Raw genomic sequence first — 24,840 nt, forward strand, 5'->3', positions numbered from 1 at the left:
AAAAAAAATTAAAAATATAAAAACACAAAAAAATAAAAAAAAAATACAATTCAGGAAATTCATAAGAAATTTCCAAAAATATTTTTGACTTGATTTTCATGTCTTTTTTTCCTTTAGTTGTCTTTTTGTTATTTCAAATTTTGGGGAAAAATATCAAGAATGTTATAAAAGTTCAAAAATTGCAGAAAAACATAAAAAATATTTTTGAAGTTGGAAATCTATCTTTGCAAATTTTTCATCCCCGAATAAATTAAAAAAATTCCCCCAGAATATTAATTTTCATATCTAGAAAAACCTTACAAATTTCAAAAGCAATTATGGGAGTGTATTTTCTTAACCTAATTTCTTGATTTTCTATCCCTATGATTGTAACAAAAGGCTATGAGCTTTTTGAGCTCCCTGTACCCTAGTTTTGAGGGAATATATATTTGTGTGATTAATTTTTTTTCCTGTGTATTTCACAAATTCACAAAAGGGAGTAGTTTTAAAGATTTATTAAATTTAATTGGTGGGATAATTTTTTATTAATTCAGTACTGTTCACAAGAACAAGCGCGTAGGGGGTGCTCGTACCTTCCCCTCGTGTAACCGAACTCTCGATCCCGACTTTGGTAACCCAGACCGATTCTATCCTTAATTGGGTAGTAATCACGTGTTCTAACCACACTAAAAGGTTAGTGGCGACTCTACTACACCATTTTTCCCAAAATTAAAATATACATTGTTATTTTGCCACCCCAAGGCACTTGCGCTCTGGGACATCGCGACACAACCCGATAATTTTTCTTTTCTTTTTGAGTTCATAAGTTATTAGGGTACATTAAGTAGGGGTTTAGTGTCTCTAGAGTAGGCCTTTGGATAAGTTGGGGGTGCAACTAAGAGGGCAACCATTATACATGTTGGCGACTAGGTGTAGTCCCTGAACTCTGCTGAATTTCGAATATATCGAGAAGGTCGACCATCTCTATGACCAGCACTAAGCTAGGGCGTACCCTGGTTGGCCACACCAAGAGTCGTTTAAATGCAAGCCTTCGCCCTTGACTCTTCATCTCCCGTTTCTTCCTTCCCCCTTCAACATTGTCACCTGCTTCTATCACACTCGCCACAATGTCTTCTCCACCGGTCCCAGGGCACGGTTCATCCCCAAACTCTTCTCCAGACTCGTCCCATGCCCCATCACCAACTCCTCCTATATCTTAGATATGGGAGGAACTATGCCTTTTGGGCCAAGAATTTGAGTTCCTCCGATCCTCCATTCCTCAGTCCCAAACAGAGCTACAAGAGCAATTTGAGCAGGGGATTCAGACCATCATTGCACTTATTCATTATGTCGGCTCCAATACAGCCACACTGAACCTCACTAGAACAGTCACGACAACACCATTAGCCCCTACCACCCGCGTTCCCCGATTCGATTGAGGTTGTTGTCCGTGGGCCGAAAGGAGCTCTGCCTGCTCATTCTAATGGGGCTAACCAGCCTCATTTTGATATTGGGGCAGGCCACTCATCGGCAGCCTTAGGGATGTAGGAGGCAAGGATTTGAATGACCATTTTCGAAGGGCAACTGATGACGAGTAGGATAGAGTCCGAACTAGTTGGTTCAAGTATTGTGTGTACCCCTACACTATGTACTATGCTTCTGTGGCATGCTTTTGTTTCCTTTTCCTTTCTATTATCCCACCATGATTTTTTTTTGGTGGCATTCTCAATGCTTGTAATGACTTTACCTACTTTGTTTTGCAAATTAATGAAAACTTTCATAGTGCTTTTGGCTACTACACATCTTTTGTGCTACAGTGTATCTTTTTATGCATGTTGTTTCTAGATTCTATAATACGCAGGTACACTATTTGTTATTATTGGTACCATGCATTATCCTTTCTAATGTCTGGGTTCTCTCTAATTTTTTTTTTACACTTCAGTGAGGACACTGAAGTTCTAAGTTGAGGGTAGGGGGTGGCACATTGCATGACCTATTTCATGCACAAAAATGACAATTTTTCAACCATGCTAATACATATATTGTACCCTCTACATATACCTATATAACCTAGTGTTACATGAATAGGCTTCTCAGTTACATGATTTTATTATGCCCACTAACAATGTAGTGAATTAGTTGTGTAAAATTTGCATAGCATGATCGACATCTTGGTATTACTCTAGATAGGTTGACTAGTGGTTTGTTTGGGTTGATATTGCTGTGTAAACTCTTGTATTTACATGGTACTTCATGGGGCTAAAAACACACTTACACGTGGTTTGTAGCACTTAGGGTTCTTTGAGAGCACCTAGAGAATACCCGTGGCGACTATGACACCTTGTGAGGTACCGTTGAGCCGTTTGTTCATTTCTCGAGTTGTTGACGTCAAACTCTAGGTTTATAAAACTCAACCTTCCTTCTTTTGCTGGATTTCCTTTACCAACTAGTCTTCTTTTTTGCATTTTCTAGCCTAGAGGTGACATCAAGTGGGGAGATATAAATTTAGATCTTGTAACTTACTCAAGACATGAAGGTTAAGCTACCCCTAGAGATAGACTTTTTCCATGGACTCCTGTTTCTAGCTACATTCCCATTGGAGATATGAAGACAATATAAGAGTGTAATGATTGTCTTAGATGACCATGCAAAGAAAGAAAATGAAAAAAAGAAGAGAAACTTGAGCAGAGAAAAATGAAAAAAAAAATATACATTTGCTCCGAAAAAATATAAAGAGGTCAAGCGAAGGACACGACACTACAATTCTGCATGTATGAAGGATCTTCTGCTAACCAATGCACCTGATGAATTCATGCTTAGTCTAGGAATAAGTTCACCTAGGGTGGACTTGATTAAATATGGCGAGTAAATGAGAAGATGTTAGGGTGAAGGACCCGACACCTCAATAATGCTGGATTTCTTTCCTATAAGACTGGTCTACTCCACATTTCTAGCGTTAGTTCTAAAAATATATGGGACGTTTGATCATGACACTCTTCCTCACATATAAGAGTGAACTCATTTTCTTGAGTGAATTTTGAGGGAATAAACCAGTGAGGTTGAGTCAAGACGACCGTTCTTTAGGTGTCCCAGAGCACTCTAAGTGGGACAAATGATACACCTTACACATACCTTGTGAGGTGGCCTATGCATACATGGATTTACATGCTAATATTAACTCTGGATTATAATCATGGGATTAAACTTTGTGAGTTATGTCTGAGATTTGCATGATTAAATTTTTGCGAAGTGTGTGCTTAATGGAGTCATGTACGAAAAGGCCTGGATGTAATCTGGGTATATTCTTGTATGTAAATTGGCATAATTTTTTTTTCATACGACTTTATTTCATGATTCACTGAACTGATGTTTGTGGGTATCACCCAGGAAACCTTCACGAGACTAGAACTCGTCCACTAGGATCAACCTAGGGGTTTAAAGTCTTGTTGCATACAGTAAATGCGACCATGTTTCCCGTGAAAGAGGATTTAGGTAGGATTTAGTAGTTTTCTTAGATTTTGCTTTGCTCAAGGACTAGCAAAGTGTAAGTTGGGTGTTTTGATGAGTCCCTAAAATGTATGATTTTAGACCCTCATTTTTCTTTGTTTATCCTCATTTTACTATGTATTTACCCAGAGTTATTATTGTTCAGAGCTATGCAAGGTTTATTTGTCTTTTCAAGAAAAACCGGTTAAACCCATGGAGTTAGGTATTACGAGAAGCCAAGGAGGATTTGGAGGACTCAAAGCACAAATCAGGTACTCAACCAAGCTCCTGATGCTTCAGATCATCAAGGGACAAGAATACGATGCTCGACGATGTGGCACAACCAGTAACACATAGGGGCGACTTAGTCTTCTACCACAGACTCCAAGGTTCAGACTAAGATCAAAATGCTGCAAGGTTCGACCAAGTCCTTGACCAAGTGACTCTCCAAGGTGATCATGTCAAGATACTAAGCTAGATCTGAGACCTGAAGTACCGAGAGTCTCGACGAAGTGTTCGACCAAGAGACCGTAAGGGGCGACTATGTCAAGTTCCTGACATTCCCTGAAGATTGAGATCCTGCAAGTCTCGACCATCAACTCGACTAGCAAGACCTTGAAGTGCGACATAGTCAAAGACATTGAAGATTCAAATTTCTGATTTCCCGCGAGTCTCGACTAAGGCACGCACAAGAAGAGCATAGGGGCGACTTGGTTGACAACGATGATCTTCTGCGTGAGATCTGCTGCAAACTTTCCTAACTTGTGAAACAAACCTTGTAAACCCCAAATCGTATAAGTATTCGCTACCAATACGAGATCTGAGCTCTCCTTTGGCCTCTTTTAGGTTAGTGACAGACCTAGGATGTCATTTAGAGCCATGTTAGATTAGGAGTAGTGTAGATTTCTGGTCTGTGCATGAAGTGTCCGATGGCCTGTGACAATCGGTAGCGTTTATGTGTTTTCCAGTGTATATTACATGATCTTATTTTTTACTTCCTGGTGTTAGTGATAGACATGATGAATGCAAAGGGATGATCTTTTTACAAGTTTTTGTTTTTACTTGCTTTCAATTTACTGTTTTATTTGCTTACTTTCGATTTATTGTTGTGTGTGTGATGAAAGGTTGCAAATAAGGATAAGCACTACTACGTTTCTGTTAGGGGGAAATAGTTGGCTACGGATTCCTCAGAGGTGTTTGTGATCGTTGAGACAGGTTATGCTTCAGTTCCTGACTGTGCTTTGGATGGTTGGTGCACCCTTGCTACCCTGTGCCCTCGTACGTCCCTCTCCCACTTTGGCTTGAGATTCTTGGGTTGGTACTAGTCAGAGGCATGGCGTCCAGAGCCTAATTTAGCCATCAACACTGCTTTGTAGGAGTAGGGTAGCATTGGTTTTACTTGCTTTCCAGTAGTGTTAGTTTACATGCTTTCGTTTAATTGCTTTCCAGAAGTAGGATAGAAAATACCCCAAAAAATATCATGTTTTACTTCTTTTCATAACAAGACTTTAGTAAACTAATTTAGAAGAGCTTTCAAAATTGTGCTTTAAGTCTTCGTGGATCGACACCCGACTTACCCACTTTCTGCTGAACTTGGAATTAGTTAGGTTATATAAATTTTATCTTTGGTAGTTAAGGACCCAAGCCTTGGCAGAGATACCATTCTGCAATGATTGGACTAGTTTTTTAAATGCAATAGAGTTTGAGAAATCTTTTGAAGCTGTTCATCATAGTAAAAAGGAATGGGATGCACGAAAGAAACAACTTGGTTCAAATATTTATGCATGGGTGGGTTTCTTGTGGAGATGATTATAATTCAAAAGGGCCAATAGGCTAGGAGACTATCTTCGTAGCAGTGGATAGGTAAAAACAGTTGCTGATATGGTCAAGGAAGCAAAACAGGATATAAATAATATAGTGGCTAACCTAGCTAGTGTGCTTGACACCACAAATGAGAATTTGGATGAGTTGATAATAGAAAATAAAATGAGAAGAACATGTCCTTAAGTAGAATCCTTGAAAAGAAAGCTCATCACTAATAGTCTTATATTAGTGATAGTTTTTAGAACCGTCACTAATAATGCATTTGTTGAAGGGAAAAAAGGTCAAAAATATTTGTGATGGTTCTCATAAATTGTCACTAATAATGCATTTGTTGATGGGGAAAAAGGTCAAGACTATTAGTGACAGTTTTTATAATTACTTGGGTAGTGTGCTTCAAATGTAGTGGCCAACAACCATTTGCAAAGACTGATTCACAAAGACTTCTAATGGAGCAACGAAAATGGCCATCAAGTGCAATAAGCGAGCGCAAACACAAAAATGACCTTACCTTGGAAAAATACCTAGAAACTGACCTAGCTAATGAGTCAGACCAAATACCTCGCCTTGTTGAACTAATACCCATCTCTTAAACTCTAGAGCAGAATGATCCATATGTCTAGCCATGGAGTGGGATTGTTCTTAATATAGTGGACGAAAAAGATGGAAGAGTTGTCATTGATAGTGAATATTGGTTAAAAAGATTCTCTAAATTTAATCCTCTTGAAGTTCATACCTTTTGGAATTACTGTGTACAAACCAGGAAAGCTATGATGAAGTTCTACAATGATTGGACAAGTTTTTTAAATGCAATAGAGTTTGAGAGATCTTTTGAAGTTGTTCATCATAGTAAAAAGGAATGGTGTGATCCCGAGAGGGGGGGGGGGGCGATGAATTGGATTTTTAAAAACTTTTGTTGAATAATTTAACCGATTCCAAGTAATATCCCAATCTAAATAAAAATGCGTGTATGTAAAACAATCACAACAATATAAACAACACACACGTGCAAAAATTTAAATAGTGTAGGAAGAGAGAGAGAGAGAGAGAGAGAGAGAGAGCGCCTACGTCCTCGCCTTGGGAAAACTACCTAAGGATTCAACTAAACACTCCTTCAAATCGGGTGGAGCCCCCGTTACAAACTCCTTCAAATAGGGTGGAGCCTCCCTCTCTAAGCGATACCCCACGCTTGGTACACTCCTTCAAATAGGGCAGAACCACCCTCTCCAAGCGATACCCCATGTTTGGTACACTCCTTCAAATAGGGTGGAGTCCTCCTCTCCAAACGATATCCCCTCATTTGGTCTGCTCCTTCTAGGTGGAGCTGGCTCTCCAAGTGATGAACCCTCACTTGGCCACGGTTCACAACCCGAACCGTGAAGGGCTGCTTCAAGAAACAATTTTTCGTACAATAGAAATGCTTCTATAAAAGCTGGTTTGTACAATTGAAAAATCTAAATGCACTCTCAAATGATTTATAAATGAATCTCAGTAGAGTATAGGAAATCCTCTAAAAAATATTTTACAATTAAGAGTGAGAGTTTAGAAAATGATTTTCAAAGGCTTCCAAGCAAAATATATAAGAGTGAATATATGCTTTAACCTTTCTCAAGAAGCTTCTCAAGAAAATATATATGAAAGAATATATGCTCAAAGCTTTTCTTGAATAACCCAAAAGATTTTCTCCTAAAAGATATTTTCAAAATGAAAGTAAGAGAAGCTAGGGTTTTCTTTCTCAATATGATTGACCTTTAAAACATAAAATTACAAGAAAGCTCTCAAGCAATATACATATATATATATATATATATATATATATATATATATATATATGAATGTGAAATATATGCTCAATCATTGCCTGAATACAACAACAATAAAATAAAGGGCCTTCAAGAAATATATATATATATATATATATATATATATATATATATATATATATATATATGAAAGATGATATAAGTTCAAGCCTTTTCAATAAACCCCTAAAAAAATTTTCTCCAAAAATGATTTTCAAGAAGAGTAGGAGAAATAAGAATTTGATGCTCAAAATGGGTATAAAAATGTGAGAGAATCAAAGAATGATCAACAACATTTTTAATGTGATTCTCTAACTTTCTCCAAGTTAGTAGGGTTTGTTAGCCTTGAGTGCTACATAATCATGGTTTTTATATGTTTTGATGATATTAACTTATATGTGGCTCCTAGTATTTCCCATTTTTGCAAATTATGTTTAGTACGGGTTCAAAGGACAAATACATGAAGTATTGGTCATAAGGCAAAGATTGGCCTGAATAGACGTCGAAAAGGAAAGATCAAAAGGACACTTACTCAGAAGGACCCAAGCACACCAGAGGAAGCTTAATGTTGTAGTTTATGTAATGGGTGTGTGTTTGAGGTTCTCTATTTTGTAACTCTTACTGGTTTTGTTTCTTGCATGATTTCTTAGTATGAGTTGAACAAATGCATGCATACTAGGACACATGAGTAAATAAAATTTCACCTAAAGTCACAAACTCAATTTTAAAAGTTTTCAAAGCTAAAATCAAAGAGTTTGTCAAAAGAATCCTAAACTCAAAATATGGTTTCAAAGGGACAAGTTTTTAACATCATAGCTTTAAGAACATTTTTATACTTAGTCCTAGTTATGTCAAAATGAGCTTTATGTCCAAAGCCCTCAGGAAAGTCAAGTATATTTTTTATAAAGGACATATTAAGCATATAAGATATCAAAATGAGCTTTCAAATATATTTTCATAAAACAAGATATCTTATATTCATGGGGAAACTCACTTGGACAAGTTTGAATCTTCATTAGACTTAATATATTTCATATACTATTGTCCAAGAATGTAGAGACCCAGTGAATTATAACAATTAAATAATAAAAGGAAGGAGAGGAAAAAGGAAATTTTAAAGGGGGTCTCAGTAGGTCCATGTTTCGCATTCGTCGATGAAGCGGCTTATTGGGATCATAGACGAGGACACGTGTCTCGTCGACGAGGAATTACCGAGAGGGCTATCTCAGGGCCTGAAATTCGTCGATGATGAAAAGTGTTTGTTGGCCTAAGGCTTACAATTCTTATTTTGGTGATAACAAATAAATGATATGCTTAATATGTTTTAAATAAAAGTTTTTCAGGAAAAAAACAAAACTCAAGTGCATAAGGAAGTTTATGGATTACAAAGAATCCTTGAAGAACACAAAGGAAATCTTATGGATTATAAAAGAGTTTGAAGGACAAAGTTATACTGCGAAAAGCTTAAAGGAAAGATTGAAATCACAAAGATGATGGAAGAACAAGATTGAAGACTAAAAGAATTATATTTTTTAGGATATTCTAAATGTAAGTACTTCAAAGTTAATCTCAAGTATAAAGTGGTTTGAAGCTCAAAAATATGTTTTTATATATATACTCTAAAGAATGCTTCTTAAATCAATAAAAAGAAAGGGTTTAAGAAAAGAAAACTTTTTGAAATAATGAAGGGCCAAGCGACTGCAATGATGAGGCAGACGACTGCTACTGTAAAAATCCCAAAAAGAGATATAAAAGATTAATAGAATGATTCCAAAAAAAAAAAAAAGAATAAAAATAAAAATTAAAAAAAATTAATTAATTAATTAATTAAAAGAATTTAAAAAGAAAAAGAAAAAAAATTAATTAATTAAAATTTATTTTTATTTTATCTATAAAATATATTATTATTAATATTAATAAATTTATTATTATTATTATTTTATATATATATATATATATATATATATATATATATGTATGTATGTTAACCACCTGAAGCTTCAAAGAAGCTTCAGGTGGATTCTGAAATTTGATTTCACGCACCCCCCCCCCACCTTTCTTCTTCTTCTTTATCTTCTTTTCTTTTCTTTTCTTTTCTTTTCTTTCACTTTCCTGTGCAGCACTGAACTCACTTTCTCTCTCCTCACGTTCTCTCTCCCTCTCTCCTCGATTTCGTGACGGATTTTCGCCCGATCGAAAATTCGAAGATACCACTGGATTCCATTCGCCGCTACCGTCATTTCTACCGGAGCGGATCGGTGGTAGGAGCGGCGTAAGCGTATTCCCTAGGGTAAGCCATTTTCCCCTTTTTTCTTTAATTTCTTGCAAAATATAAGCCCAATTGACGAACGAACACCACCACGAAAATCTAGGGATGATTCTTTACAAATCTAGTGGGACGAAATTCTCGTGGGGGTGTCGGGCCAAAACCCCAAATTTGGGGTGCGGGGGTTATTAAGGGGCTTATTTTTAATTAATTAGCATTAATTTAGAAATGCTAAAATATTGAGTATTTTGGGTTGAAGTAGGATTTATGGAATTTAGGGCTCGAGTGTAATTTTGAGACCCGCAGGCAAAATTTGGAAAATTAATTAGGAATGTTAAATAATAGTTTAAATATTAATTTGAGATATATGGAGCCTAGGGAAGAATAAATGAGTATTATTTTGGAAAAATAGATTAATTAATCTAGGGAAAATGTAAATTTCAGGAGTTGAATTTTGGGTGCTAAGAGCGTAGGATTTGAGTCCTAAGGAATTTCTCAATAGCCAGGTAAGGGAATAAACTAAAGCAGTAATTTTACATGCAAATTATTATTGATTATGAGTAAATTTAGTTTTAGAAAAGCATATGTTATATTGTGTATTACGAATGAAATGTACGATTGGGAAAATACTGCTATGATGATTAAAATGTATATGTATGTATGAGATATAAGGAAATCACGATTTTAGAATATGAAGTATGACTTTTAACAACATATGTGTGGCATGAATAGTATTTTATGTGAAATGTATTATGATGTAAAAGATTTTACGAACAAAACATGTTTTCAGGTATTATGAAAAGATGAATTATGTTGTGATGGTTTTGACGATTATATGATAAATGATGTATTTTCAGAATATATATACCTGAAACAATTTTGGCACGAGGCCATATATTTATGTTATCGGCACGAGGCCATATTTATGTTATTGGCGCGAGGCCATGTATTTATGTTATCGGCACGAGACCGTATTTATGTTATCGGCACGAGGCCATATTTATGTTATTGGCGCGAGGCCATGTATTTATGTTTTCGGCACGAGGCCGTATCTATGTTTTCGGCACGAGGCCGTAATGATGTTACGTATGATCATGTATTATATGTTTTCACAACCAGGATGTTAGTTTAGTTCAGACCAGGAGCTCGGTACCGTAGCTATGGGTTAATTTTGGCATGAGGCCTTATTAGTGCTACCGTCCCACGAGGGGATGGGAGATGGATAGTCGATGTGGCTTTTAGTAGAGTGTGGACGTCCACCTGGAAGTCCGGACCAGAGTGTGGCGGGCTCATCGTACTTACAGACATATTTGATTCGGTAGTGGTCGGCCAGCCACTGTCGGGTCCCGCCTTGGGGCTGCACAACCCGTCATGGGGGATAATACATGACACCAGCTAGCTAGTCATCCTGGGTTTGTTTTCAGTACCACAGTTATAACAGATGATTTTATGTATGTTATGATTTATTAACAGATGTGAAAATATATGTTTACCCAGTACGATATGATGATGTTTATAGAATTATGAAATGTATATGTATAAATGTATTAAATATTCATGTTGTCACACAACTGTATTTAGTTTATTTTCCCTTACTGAGAAGTGTCTCACCCCCAAACTTAATTAATTTTTTAGGAGCCCTTGAGAGACCGGCGGGTCAGGGCCACTGTTGAGCTAGTGAGATTACCCTGTGAGAAGGGTAAGATTTTGTAATAGTGTTAGAGATATTTTGATGTATGTGAGGGTGTATAGAATGCTCTAATATTATGTTTTATGATTGGATGTTTAAGATTTTATATTTACTGCTGCTAGGTTTTTCGCTGTGTTTGACAGGTGTCCCCGCTACCCACGGGTTCGGGTTGACCATTTTATTTATTATGTGATATTTTATGTTAAGAAATTGAGGGACGTCACATTTTTGTAACGCCCCAACCTGGGTCTTCCAGGGAGTACTGCGTCTCTCCTCTTCCAGCTAGACCAGACAACATGGGCCGGGCCTTATCAAACTAATGACTGGCCCTACAAACCAACACGTGTCCTTTTCAGTGTGTTTTGTCCTCACTTACACACTTCCTGAGAAAACTTCCCAAGTGGTCACCCATCCCAAGATTGCTCCAAGCGAAGCACGCTTAACTATGGAGTTTTTATAGGAAGGCTCCCGAAAAGAAAGGTGCACCTTATTGATATGGGGAGTAACATCTAATCTTTTAAGTCTTTCGTCCATGGGGTATCACAAGTACATTAAGAAAATGGTTTTTCAAAAAGTTAGTAGCTAGACAGGCGACTGCCTAAACTGCCAGGCGCCTGCGTGAACAAGCCAGGCGACTACCAGCATTCTGTGTTGAGAGTCTGTTCTGCGATAGGCGACTGCCAAGTCGTGGCAAGTGACTGGCACTCGAACGTTGGTATTAATTCTCTCAATGGGAAGATTTTTTAAACCACGTTTTTGAACATATTTATTCTAGAATATTTGGAAATAATTTTTAGGAATCTTTGGGAGTAATGGATGGCTTCTAAAAATATCTATAAATAGTCAAAAGCTTCAAAGGTTTAAAAAATGATTATTGAGGCAATATTGAAAGGTTTTTGAAATTAAGCAACTCTCAAAAGTTTGCAGATCCAGCAATCTTCAAAGTTCTCAGATCCAGCAATCTTCAAAGGTTTTTAGATCAAGTAACTTTTCAAAAGTTTTTAGATCAAGTGATCTTCAAGTATTCAAATTTCTCAAAGGATCTAAAACTCTCTTGTGCTTAAAATTCTGATCTACTATTGATTTATATTTTGAAGCAAAGCTTTTAAAAATCAGAATCTTTCATTTTCTTTGAAAAATTATTTGGTAATTCATACTATATATTGAGCTTCAAATTTCTTATATTTGAATTACCTTAGAGTATAAGTGAGCTGATCATTGTACTAATTTACTCTATTGTAAGAGTTTTCTTCTGTACACAAAATTTCTTTATCATCATTCTTAGACGATTCAGAGTTGTTGAGTCATTGGACCATACAAGGGATTGTTGTTTGGAGAGGCAGGCTCTATCCTAACAGAAGGAGTGGTTGTAAGTAGGTGTTGTTCCACCAGGTAACGAAACTAATATAGTGGAATCCTTTGGTGTTTTTCCAAAGGCGAGGACGTAGGCTATGTTGAAGCCGAACCTCGTAAAAATCTTGTGTTTTTCTCTCTGCTTCACTTACTATTGTCGTATGATTTAAAAGTGTAGGTTGCAGGTTCTTAAGTAAGAAAGAAACAAAAGTACTTGATATTTTGAAAGTACGTTTTGATAAATCGTTTTGCGGAAACCCAAAAAGGGAGTACGTTGATTAATCTGCGGAAATCTTGATCAAGTAAAGTGCATACTAAGAGTCTATAAGGAAATCAACAAAAGCTCTAATATTCTTGGTTGAGTGATTGAATTATCTTGATTTCATTATTTGACTTGTGAATTTAAATTTCAGTATTTTTAAGTGTGGCTATTGTTTATGTATCTTGTTTCTGGGTAATTTAAAACAAGAGTTTAAAAATCATTAAAATATAAAAAGAATCCAATTCACCCCCCCCCCTTCTTGGGAAGATATTCCACATTTCAATTGGTATCAGAGCCTAGTTATAGAAATTCCTAACAAGAAACTATAAAAAGATCTAATGGCAAACATTGGAGTAGCACCCTTCGGTGAAGGACAATCCTCAACCCGTCCACCAATCTTTTGTGGACACAATTATACTTTTTGGAAAAAGAGAATGGAAATTTACCTCCAACACATGGATTGGAAAGCTTGGGAAGTTGTTATGGATGGAAATCTTATCCCCACTAAGTTAGTTGATGGAAAACATATTCCAAAAGAAAAGAAAGACATGACCGACTTAGATTATAAAATGCTTCAAATAAATGCAAGTGCTATAAATGCGTTATATTGTGCATTAGATGCTAATGAGTTTAATAGAGTCATGGCCTGCAAAACAGCTAAGGAGATTTGGGATAAACTAGAAGTAACTTATGAAGGAACCGTTGATTTTAGAGACAATAGGATAGACATGCTAACAAGTGAATACGAAACATTCAAAATGAATTTTGATGAAACAATATCAAGAATGTACACCAAATTTACCCACATAATAAATTCCTTAAGTGCCTTAGGAAAAACCTATACTACATATGAAATGATCAGAAAGATTCTAAGAAGTCTACCCTCTATTTGGGAACCAAAGGCCATAGCTATCACGGAAGGTAGAAACCTTAAGACTACTTCTTAGGACGAACTTATAGGTTCACTTCTTACATATGAAATGACATTGAAAGAAAGGAATCCTGAACCAAAGGATAAAAGATCCATAGCTCTAAAAGCATCTAGTCATAGCACTAGTGAAGAGGAAAGCGAAACAAGTGACTTAGATCAAGATGTATTGACATTCATTACTAAGAGACTAGGAAAATTCTATAGAAGAAATAAAAGGTTTCCTAGAAAATTCTATAAAAAGAAGACTGAAAAAGGAGATACAAGTAGGAAAGAAAATAAAGGTAAGAATGAACCAATCTGTTATCATTGCAAAAAGCCAGGGCATATTAAACCGGAGTGTCCATTATTCAAGAAAGACAAGAAGAAAAAGAAGGAAGCAATGAAAGCTACTTGGGACGACTCAAGCTCCAGTGAAACTGAAACTGAATCAAGTGAATAAAAGATGGCAAATATATGCTTCATGGCAAACGATGAAGAGGTAAATTCTTGTTACTCTTCAACAAAATCTCAAAATGTGTCTTGTGATGAGTCATGTAATAGTTTGCCTTCTTATAAGAAATTACAAACTGAATTATTTTCACTACATAAAAGATTTATAAAAGTGTCTAAAAGAAATATAACTTTGAAAGATCAAAATCAAGAACTAGTAAAGCAGCTTGAAACATTCAAAGTTATTGAAGAAGAAAGAAACACTTATATGAAGAAGTTGGAAGAAGAAATAAACATAGCAAAACAAGAGTTAGATAAAACTCATGAAAATGATTTGAATAAGAAAGACTTAGAAATAATTGAACTCAAAAAGGTAATTGAGGATAAAGAAAAGATTGTCTATAATTTTACTAAAGGTAAAGAAAACTTTGAAAAGATGATTGGACAGCAAAGGCTTCATGGAAACAAAGAAGGAATAGGCTACAACGGTAAAACAAATAAAAGGAATAAAAAGCTATACATGGGATATTTTGTTAAGGAAGCTAAGTTTTACGCTAGTACTTCATCAAATAACAAACATGAACACACAACTTGCTATATGTGCAAGACTAAAGGTCATATAATGTTCAATTGCCCATTAAAGAAAAAATATGTTAAAATTCAAGGAGAATGAAAAACAAATAGTGGAACCAACAATAAAACAATGAAAATCAAGAGAATCTAGGTTCCAAAAACTAACACATAGTGTCCCTTATTATAGGTTTGCCTTAGGACAACAACGACAATGGGAAAATGGTACTTGGACAGCGGATGCTCAAGGCATATGACTGATGACAAGACCAAGTTCACTACCTTAACACAAAAGGATGAGGGATATGCCACTTTCGGAGACAATGCCAAAGGTAAAATTGTTGGTATCGGAAAAATTGGTAAAGAATCTTCACTCACTATAGATAATGTACTGTTAGTAGAAGGACTAAAACATAATATTTTAAGTATTAGTCAATTAAGTGATAAAGGGTTCGAAGTAATGTTCATGAAAGAAAAATGTGTTATCCAAAATCCTAAAAATAAAGAAACCTTATTTATGGCTCATAGAATAAATAATATTTATTGTATAAATCTTGAGAAAATAGCAAAGCATAACATAACTTGTTTAACAGTTATGAATGAAGTAAGTTGGTTATGACATAGGAAATTAGGACAGGTCAGTATGGACCTACTATCTAAATTATCTAAGAAAAATCTTGTAAAAGGATTACCAAACATTAAGTACGTAAAAGACAAGATGTGTGATACTTGTCAAAAGGGAAAACAAGTAAGAACAAGTTTCAAAAAGAAAAAATTCATATCCACCAAAAGACCCCTAGAACTCCTACACTTAGACTTATTTGGTCCAACTAGAACCTTAAGCTTAGGAGGAAAACAATATGCTTTTGTAATAGTAGATGATTTTTCAAGATTTACTTGGGTAATCTTTTTAGCAAACAAAAATGAAGCTTGCAATTAATTAATAACCTTATGCAAGAAACTACAAAATGAGAAAGGTTATAATGTAACAAGCTTTAGAAGTGACCAAGGAAGAGAGTTTAAAAATAAGGAAGTAGATAAATTTTGTATTGAACATGGAATAACTCACAATTTTTCAGCACCTAGAACTCCACAACAAAATGGAGTTGTTGAAAGGAAAAATAGAACTTTGCAAGAAATGGCAAGAACAATGCTCAATGAAAATAGTTTACCTAAATATTTTTGGGTAGAATCTGTAAATACAACATGTTATATTGTAAATAGGGTATCAATAAGATCAAAAATAGATAAAACACCATTTGAATTTTGGAAAGATAGAAAACCAAACATATCCTACTTTCATGTATTCGGTTGTAAATGCTTTATATTAAATACTAAAGATGACCTAGGAAAATTTGATGCAAAATCGGATGAAGGTATTTTCTTAGGTTATTCTACAAATAGTAAAGCTTATAGGATTTATAATAAAAGAACTTCTACAATTATGGAATCAATTCATATAACCTTTGATGAATCAAATCATTATAACATTAAAGATATGAATGATGAAAAAGAAGTCATTTCACAAAAGGAAGAAGTTCTTGAAATAAAACAAGAAAAAAAACAATGATGCATTAAATGAAAACCTTTCAGAGAAACTGAAACTTCCTAAAGAGTGGAAATATGACAAAAATCACCCAAAAGAACTAATTCTTGGTGAAACATCAAAAGGAATAACCACTAGAGCCTCACTAAAAAATATTTGTAATCATTATGCCTTTTTATCCCAAGATGAACCAAAAAATATTGAAGATGCTTTAAAAATGATTCTTGGATTATAACTATGTAAGAGGAAATAAATCAATTAAAAAGAAGTCAAGTATGGGAACTAATACCAAAACCCAAACATAAATCAATCATAGGAACTAAATGAGTGTTTAGAAATAAGAAGGATGAAAATGGAGTTGTTGTAAGAAATAAAGCTAGGCTAGTGGCACAAGGGTATAATCAAGAAGAAAGAATTGATTATAATGAAACTTTTGCACCTGTGGCAAGGATGGAAGCTATTAGGATGCTTTTAACCTATGTAGCTCATAAGGATTTTAAGTTATATCAAATGGATGTGAAGAGTGCATTTTTTAAATGGATATACAAATGAAGAAGTATATGTAAAACAACCTCCAGGGTTTGAAAATTCTAAAAATCCAAACCATGTATTCAAATTGACAAAAGCCCTTTATGGTTTGAAACAAGCTCCAAGAGCTTGGTATGAGAGATTAAGTAAATTTTTACTTAAAAATGAATTTACAAGAGGAAAGGTTGATAGTACCTTATTCATTAAAACTAACAACAAAGATATGCTATTAGTTCAAATATATGTGGATGATATTATATTTGGAGCTACAAATAAAGATCTATGTAAAGAATTTGCCACATGTATGCAAAATGAGTTTGAGATGAGCATGATGGGAGAATTAAATTACTTTCTTGGATTACAAATCAAACAAGCGAAAAATGGAACTTTCGTAAATCAAACTAAATATATAAAGACATGTTAAAAAAGTTTGATATGGAAGAAAGTAAACCTATAGGAACTCCTATGAGTACTTCCACTAATCTTGACAAAGATGAAAAAGGGAAACAAGTTGATACTAAGTACTATAGAGGAATGATAGGAAGCTTACTCTATTTAACAACAAGTAGGCCAGATATTATGTTTAGTGTATGTATGTGTGCAAGGTTTCAGTCAGCTCCTAAGGAATCACACCAAACAGTAGTCAAAAGAATCCTTAGGTATCTATTAGGCACACTTGAACTAGATTTATGGTATCCAAAGGAATCTGGATTTTAAATGATTAGTTATTCATATGCAGACTTTGCTGGATGTAAGATAGATACAAAAAGCACAAGTGGAACGTGTCATTTTCTAGGACATTCTTTAGTCTCATGGTCTTCAAAGAAACAAAACTCTGTAACATTATCCACAGCAGAAGCAGAATACATTGCTGTAGGAAGTTGTTGTGCACAAATATTGTATATGAAACAATAATTAAAAGATTTTCAAATACAATATCAAACTATTCCTATCAAATGTGACAGCACAAGTGCTATTAATATTTCAAAAAATCCAATGTCTCGCTCAAGAACAAAACACATTGACATAAGACACCATTTTTTAAGAGATCATGTGCAAAACGAAGATATAATGCTAGAATTTGTAAATACACATGATCAATTAGAAGATATTTTTACAAAACCTCTATCATAAGTAAGGTTCATATTTATAATAAGAGAATTGGGGCATGCTTCGTAGTCGAGAAGTACTCTAAACACTGTTCTGGTTGGCAGGCGACTGCCACCAAGGTGCCAGGCGACTGTTAGGCTACTGTCTTTTAAAATTCCACATAGACAGGCACTTGCCACAATCAGGCAGGCGACTGCCTCACGACGGGTAGGGTTTAAAACCCTCATTTTTAAAATCCACCAGGCGCCTAACTATTCATTTTCTCTCTAAAATCCTTCGTCTCTATCACTTTCCATACACAAATCTTGTTCAAATCATCCTGAAACCAAGTATCTAATCCTTCCTACTCACCAAATCCCGAACTTACCTTAGGGTTTCCTTGTTTTTTTTTTCCATACAAACATGCCTTGATCCAAATCCGTTGGTGTCAAGGGATCCTCATCATCAACAAGGATCAATAACGATGAAGTGGAGAAATGGTTGGTCACTCCATATGCTAAGCACCTTTACCGAAATCAAATAGCTTCAGCTGAACCGATTTTAGGTAAGGTTCTTGATGTAACGTTCTTAAATTCAGATTTCCCCGAAATCATAGAACTCTTTAAGAACGTTGGATGGGATAAGTTTATTACCTAGCAAGCTAAAGGCTATTATCCCAATGTTGTACGAATTTTTTATGCAAACATGGAATGATGCAATGATGGAATCAAAACAAGTTTGCTTGGGTAAAATATCCATCTAAATTCCATATCCTTGGGAAAGATTCTTCGAATTAAGCTAGGGGATTTTGAGATTCATATTATTGAGAAGCAATGGATCATGGCTCAAGGTTTTACTCCACAAGAGTTTTTACCTCTGGTCATGATTGAAACTCCTGTTAACTTTGGGCATCCTCCACTTTATAAGCAGCTTAACTTGAAAGCCCTCATTCTGCATTAGCTCATTACAAACAACATCTTACCACGATCCAGTTCTCATGACCATATCTCGTTTCTGGATTGTTTTGTAATGTGGTGCATTCTCAAAGGAAAGAAGATGAATCTTCCAAGTTTGATCATCCAGTGGATTATCATGAAGGTCGATGCTCCTCATATTGTTCTACCCTATGCTGGAATGTTGAATATGATTTTTGCTCATTTTAATGTTTTAACACCATCATTCAACTTCACTAGCAAGACTTACTATGATATCTTTTCTGATACCATTCTCAAACGGATGGGGTATAAGAATTCTCCACAAGGGTGGTTTCATAAAGGACATAGGAATGTCTCATCTGCTCCACCACCTTCTTCATCTTCCATCCAAACACCTTTAGTTCAACTTGCTCCAGACACTCCATCATGGTTTGTTCCATTTTTTAACCATTATATGGTGTTCAGTGATGGTATGAAATCTAGCCTTGGTACTCTGCAAGAAAAGGTTACATCCATAGAAACTCATTGTTCACATATTGATAAGCAAGTTGAAAAGATTGAGCAGCAGTTGGCTAGTTCGTCTAAAGGAAAATCTCCTATGAGTATTAGTTTTGTTACATCCAGTGAGGATGAATCTGGTGACCAAGAGAAAGGAGATGATGAAAGTGAACAAGAGGAAGGAAATAATGAATCTGGAGAACAAAAGGAAGGAGATGATGAGAGTGACGATCAAGAGGAAGGAGATGATGAGAGTGAATCCATGGAAGCTTCTGACTGATATGTTTTCATCTATAAACTATTTGTCACTTTTATGTGTTGTTCTGTATTTTAAGCTTTATCGGATAGTCTGTACCTAATATTCTAAAACTAGTACTTTGACTTGCAGCATTTCTCTATTTTTGTATCTCTTTCTCCTTTTTGATTGATGTCCAAAGGGGGAGAAATGTTTCAGAGAAGTTGTAAGTGCAAAAATATGATATACTATGGTTTGTGAGTGAAATTTTATCATGGTTTCTGAAATTTTAATGGATTATCTTTGTACTTGTATGTATATTCATGGATTATCTTTTGGACTTATATGCATGAATCATACGTTTAAAAAATATATCATGCTTATTGATAGGGGGAGCCATGAGTATTAAAATATTATTTTTGCCCTCAATTTGTCATCATAAAAAAAGGGAGATTGTTGGCCTAAGGCTTACAATTCTTATTTTGATGATAACAAATAAATGATATGCTTAATATGTTTTAAATAAAAGTTTTTTAGGAAAGTAACAAAGCTCAAGTGCATAAGGAAGTTTATGGATTACAAAGAATCCTTGAAGAATACAAAGGAAAGCTTATGGATTATAAAAGAGCTTGAAGGACAAAGTTATACTGAGAAAAGCTCAAAGGAAAGATTGAAATCACAAAGATGATGGAAGAACAAGATTGAAGACTAAAAGAATTATATTTTTTAGGATATTCTAAATGTAAGTACTTCAAAGTTAATCTCAAATATAAAGTGGTTTGAAGCTCAAAAATATGTTTATATATATATAATCTAAAGAATACTTCTTAAATCAATAAAAAGAAAGGGTTTAAGAAAAGAAAACTTTTTGAAATAATGAAGGGCCATGCGACTGTCATGATGAGGCAGGCGACTACCACATTAAGAAAATGACTTTTCAAAAAGTCAGTAGCTGGACAGGCAACTGCCTAAACTGTCAGGTGCGTGAACAAGCCAGGCGACTGCCTTGGTTCTGGCAGGCGACTGTCAGCATTTTGTGTTGAGACTCTACTCTGTGACTGGCGACTGCCAAGTCATGGCAAGCGACTGTCACTCGAACGTTGGCATTAATTCTCTCAATGGGAAGATTTTTTAAATCACGTTTTTGAACATATTTATTTCAGAATATTTGGAAATGATTTTTAGGAATCTTTGGGAGTAATGGATGGCTTCTAAAAATATCTATAAATAGTCAAAATCTTTAAAGGTTTAAAAAATGATTATTGAGGCAATATTGAAAGGTTTTTGAAATTAAGCAATTCTCAAAAGTTTTCAGATCTAGCAATCTTCAAAGTTCTCAGATCCAGCAATCTTCAAAGGTTTTGAGATCAAGTAACTTTTCAAAGATTTTTAGATCAAGTGATCTTCAAGTATTCAAATTTCTCAAAGGATCTAAAACTCTCTTGTGCTTAAAATTCTGATCTACTATTGATTTATATTTTGAAGCAAAGCTTTTAAAAATCAGAATCTTTCATTTTCTTTGAAAAATTATTTGGTAATTCATACTATGTATTGAGCTTCAAATTTCTTATATTTGAATTACCTTAGAGTATAAGTGAGTTGATCATTGTACTAATTTACTCTATTGTGAGAGTTTGCTTCTGTACACAAAATTTCTTTATCATAATTCTTAGACGATTCAAAGTTGTTGAGTCATTGGACCATACAAGGGATTGTTGTTTGGAGAGGCGGGCTCTAGCCTAACAGAAGGAGTGGTTGTAAGTAGGAGTTGTTCCCCCAGGTAACAGAACTAATATAGTGGAATCCTTTGGTATTTTTCCAAAGGTGAGGACGTAGGCTGTGTTGAAGCCGAACCTCATAAAAATCTTGTGTTTTTCTCTCTGCTTCACTTATTATTGTTGTATGATTTAAAAGTGCAGGTTGCAGGTTCTTAAGTGAGAAAGAAACAAAAGTACTTGATATTTAGAAAGTACATTTTCATTAATCGTTTTGCGGAAACCCAAAAAGGGAGTACGTTGATTAATCTGCGGAAATCTTGATCAAGTAAAGTGCATACTAAGAGTCTATAAGAAAATCAACAAAAGTTCTAATATTCTTGGTTGAGTGATTGAATTATCTTGATTTCATTATTTGACTTGTGAATTTAAATTTCAGTATTTTTAAGTGTGGCTATTGTTTATGTATCTTGTTTCTGGGTAATTTAAAACAAGAGTTTAAAAATCATTAAAATATAAAAAGAATCCAATTCACCCCCCCTCTTGGGAAGTTATTCCACATTTCAGTGTTCGTCGACGAACTCCCTACTAGGCTACGTCGAGGAAGTGACGTGTCTCTTCGACGAAAGCAGTTGTATAAATAACTTAAATTTCGATTTTCAGTGAGAAAAACTTGCATGCAAACCCTCCTCTTTCTCTCTCTTCGTCCTCCACCCCTTCTCTCTTCGTTTGCAGCCCTGTTCTCTGCCGGTTCGACGATCAGAAGCCACCACGTTACTCATGGGAAGATTCTCTACAAATCTATTGGAGTGATTCGTCAATTAGGCTAACTTGGGAACCATCCAAAATTTGGGTAAGTTGGTTAACTTCAATTTTATTGGGTATTTGGTGTTTCTGTTTTGAAGAGAATATGTTAGGAAAGAAAATATTAAAGTTTTGTTGGGGAAAATATCAATTTTGTGGTGTTGAGTTGGGGACTACATGAGTGTGATTTTTGGAGTAATTCGTAGGTTTTTTTTCATAAGTTAGTTAAGGGGATAAACTAAGCCAGGTTTTTATGAAAATATATTTACTATTTTACAACATTTAATTTCAGATAAATATGAATGTGGAACAGATTTTATGTGTTGAATATTACCCCTTTTGAAACGCCCCAAACCCTTAAACCCAAGTCCGATGTGTTATACCTGATAAATCCTGATAATCCATAATCCATAATATACGCAGCGGAAAACATAAACATAATCTCCATAAATATAATACTATAATACCAAAGTTTACTACTCCTATCTAAAATCCATATAAATCATCCATTCACCACCTGCATTTCCATATATACACATATCTCCAAAACATTTCAGTATTCACAATCATTCCTTCCTCAGTAGACTTAAAACTTTAAAAAATAAAACATAAAATATTTACATCCCCAAAATATTATCAAAATATACCCTTTCTCTTTATAATCCTAAAACAATGCTAAAATCCCTCGAGCTTTCTAAGCTCGACCTCGAGGATGTCTTGGAAAAGAAATAATCATATTCGGGTGAGACACATCTTTGTAAGGGAAGAAACAATATATTAAAAAAAGCACGTGGCTAACATGAGATTATAATATCATTTTAATAACATTTGTAAAACATTATCATAAACACTGAAATCATTCTCTGAACCTAATTGATCACATGCAAAGATTTAACCCACGAGATTATCCAAGGATAGGGGTGATTACCCACCCATACAAGTAGCACCCCTCTGCTCTAATACTTAAGCAACCCTAAGGTCACAACTAAAGCATACTAGGGCACTCACCTTACTTAGTAAGCCCTCAAGTATTAGATTGATCTCGTACTCATACAGTTCAAACAAAGGTTTACCAGCGAAGGCCCAAAGGGTAGGGAAATCTACCTGCCCATATAAGTAGGTTCCACTTGCCTTTCTCAGCAAGCCCTTAGGCAAAGAGTATGCCCCGCCCAATCGTAACATGCTCTATTAGCATAGATACTTCTAATATCATAATACATTATTCTTCTTGTCATTATTCATTCATTCTCATCTGTTCATGTTCTTAGCTTAAACATTGCATTGCATTTCATTTTAAATGACTCTTTCCCATTTACATCATTCACATTTCACGTTTCATTCCATTGTTATTTCATTGCCATTGCATAACGTTTTCATTTCATTCATTTGTATTACAGCCACTCTTTAGCCTTCATCAATTTGTCCATATAGAAATGCGCTAGAATCTGCTAACACAGCTCCTTTTAGCTGTCATCAGTTAGTTCACAGAGAAATATGCTAGAATCAGCTAACATGACTTTCAGCTGTAATACATTTACATTTTTGCATTTAACATACACAAGCAGCATGATCTTATTATATTTTATTCTCAATGCATTACTTAACCTACATCTCATACATATAATGTATACTTGCACAGAATTTACATTTACTCATGCCACACAATTTAACAATAAAATTTATACATATTTCTGTAAAATAGGCCAACCCACATTTAGCATTTAAATACTGAAAATATAATTTCCATTTCTTACATAATTTCCCAAAAAATACCTTTCACTTTCCTCAATTTATTTCCACATATACATAGCTAAATAAATGGTCCTAGGTTTAGAAAACATAGTTTACATGGTTGACATTTTAATAATCCACACCCAAACATATATATAAATATGACATAATTTATTACCTTTAACTTCATAAAATATGATTTAATATACAATTTCCTCTTACTTGACTTTTGTTCTACGCCGGCAGGATCCCCGAATTGATACCCACGACGTTTACTTGGACCCTAAATAAAAAATCTTAGTTTAATTAAAATAAATCTCAACTAACTCAAATCTTAAGAAAAATACGTATTTACTGCTTCCTAGGCTCCAAATAACAATATTCATTAAGAAATTCCCAAAATAACTTACTTACCTTGACTTTGGGATGTTTCCCAAACCTTTTAAACCAACAATCACCTCCTACAGCCTTGCAGAGAACGATCCTACGAACCTCGTGGTGGTTCTGGATCATCAAACCGGGTCAAAACCAACCCAAAATTGAAGAGAGAGGGTTGCAAGATCATTTTCTAGAGAGAGAAGGAGCGAATTCCTGAAGTTTCTCGTTGAAAATGAGAGAAATTCTATTTATAGGCAAGGCTTTATCAATGAGACACGTGGGTTCATCAATGAACCACTAAAGAGACTTCGTTGACGAGGAGATACATTCGTCGATGAAATTCAGAGTTTCAAAATTAATCTCTCGGGATTCCTTCGTCGAAGAGGAACTAGAGTTTGTCGACGATCTCTAGAAGGACACTCGTCGACGAAGACAGGACATTCGTTGATGAAGCCTGCTATTCCTTCTAAAATCCTTCCATTTTCCCCTTATTATCCATTAATCCATTCTATTTATTATACTTCCTAATTATTTTAATAGTTTAAATTTTCAGATCATTACACCTTTTGTGCGGCATGAGTATTATTTACCATGGAAATTATGATGATGAAATATTATATTTACAAAGTAAGTATGTTATTACTGCTTTCAGGGAAATAATAAAATGATACAGGATTTTGCAAACTGAGGATTTTATATGATATACCGGCATAAGGGCTGAGGATTTTATATGATATACTAGCGTAAGGGCCGAGGATTTTATATTATATACCGGCATAAGGGCTGAGGATT

The sequence above is a fragment of the Malania oleifera genome, chromosome 8 (assembly GCF_029873635.1).
Source record: "Malania oleifera isolate guangnan ecotype guangnan chromosome 8, ASM2987363v1, whole genome shotgun sequence".
In the NCBI taxonomy this organism is placed as follows: domain Eukaryota; kingdom Viridiplantae; phylum Streptophyta; class Magnoliopsida; order Santalales; family Ximeniaceae; genus Malania; species Malania oleifera.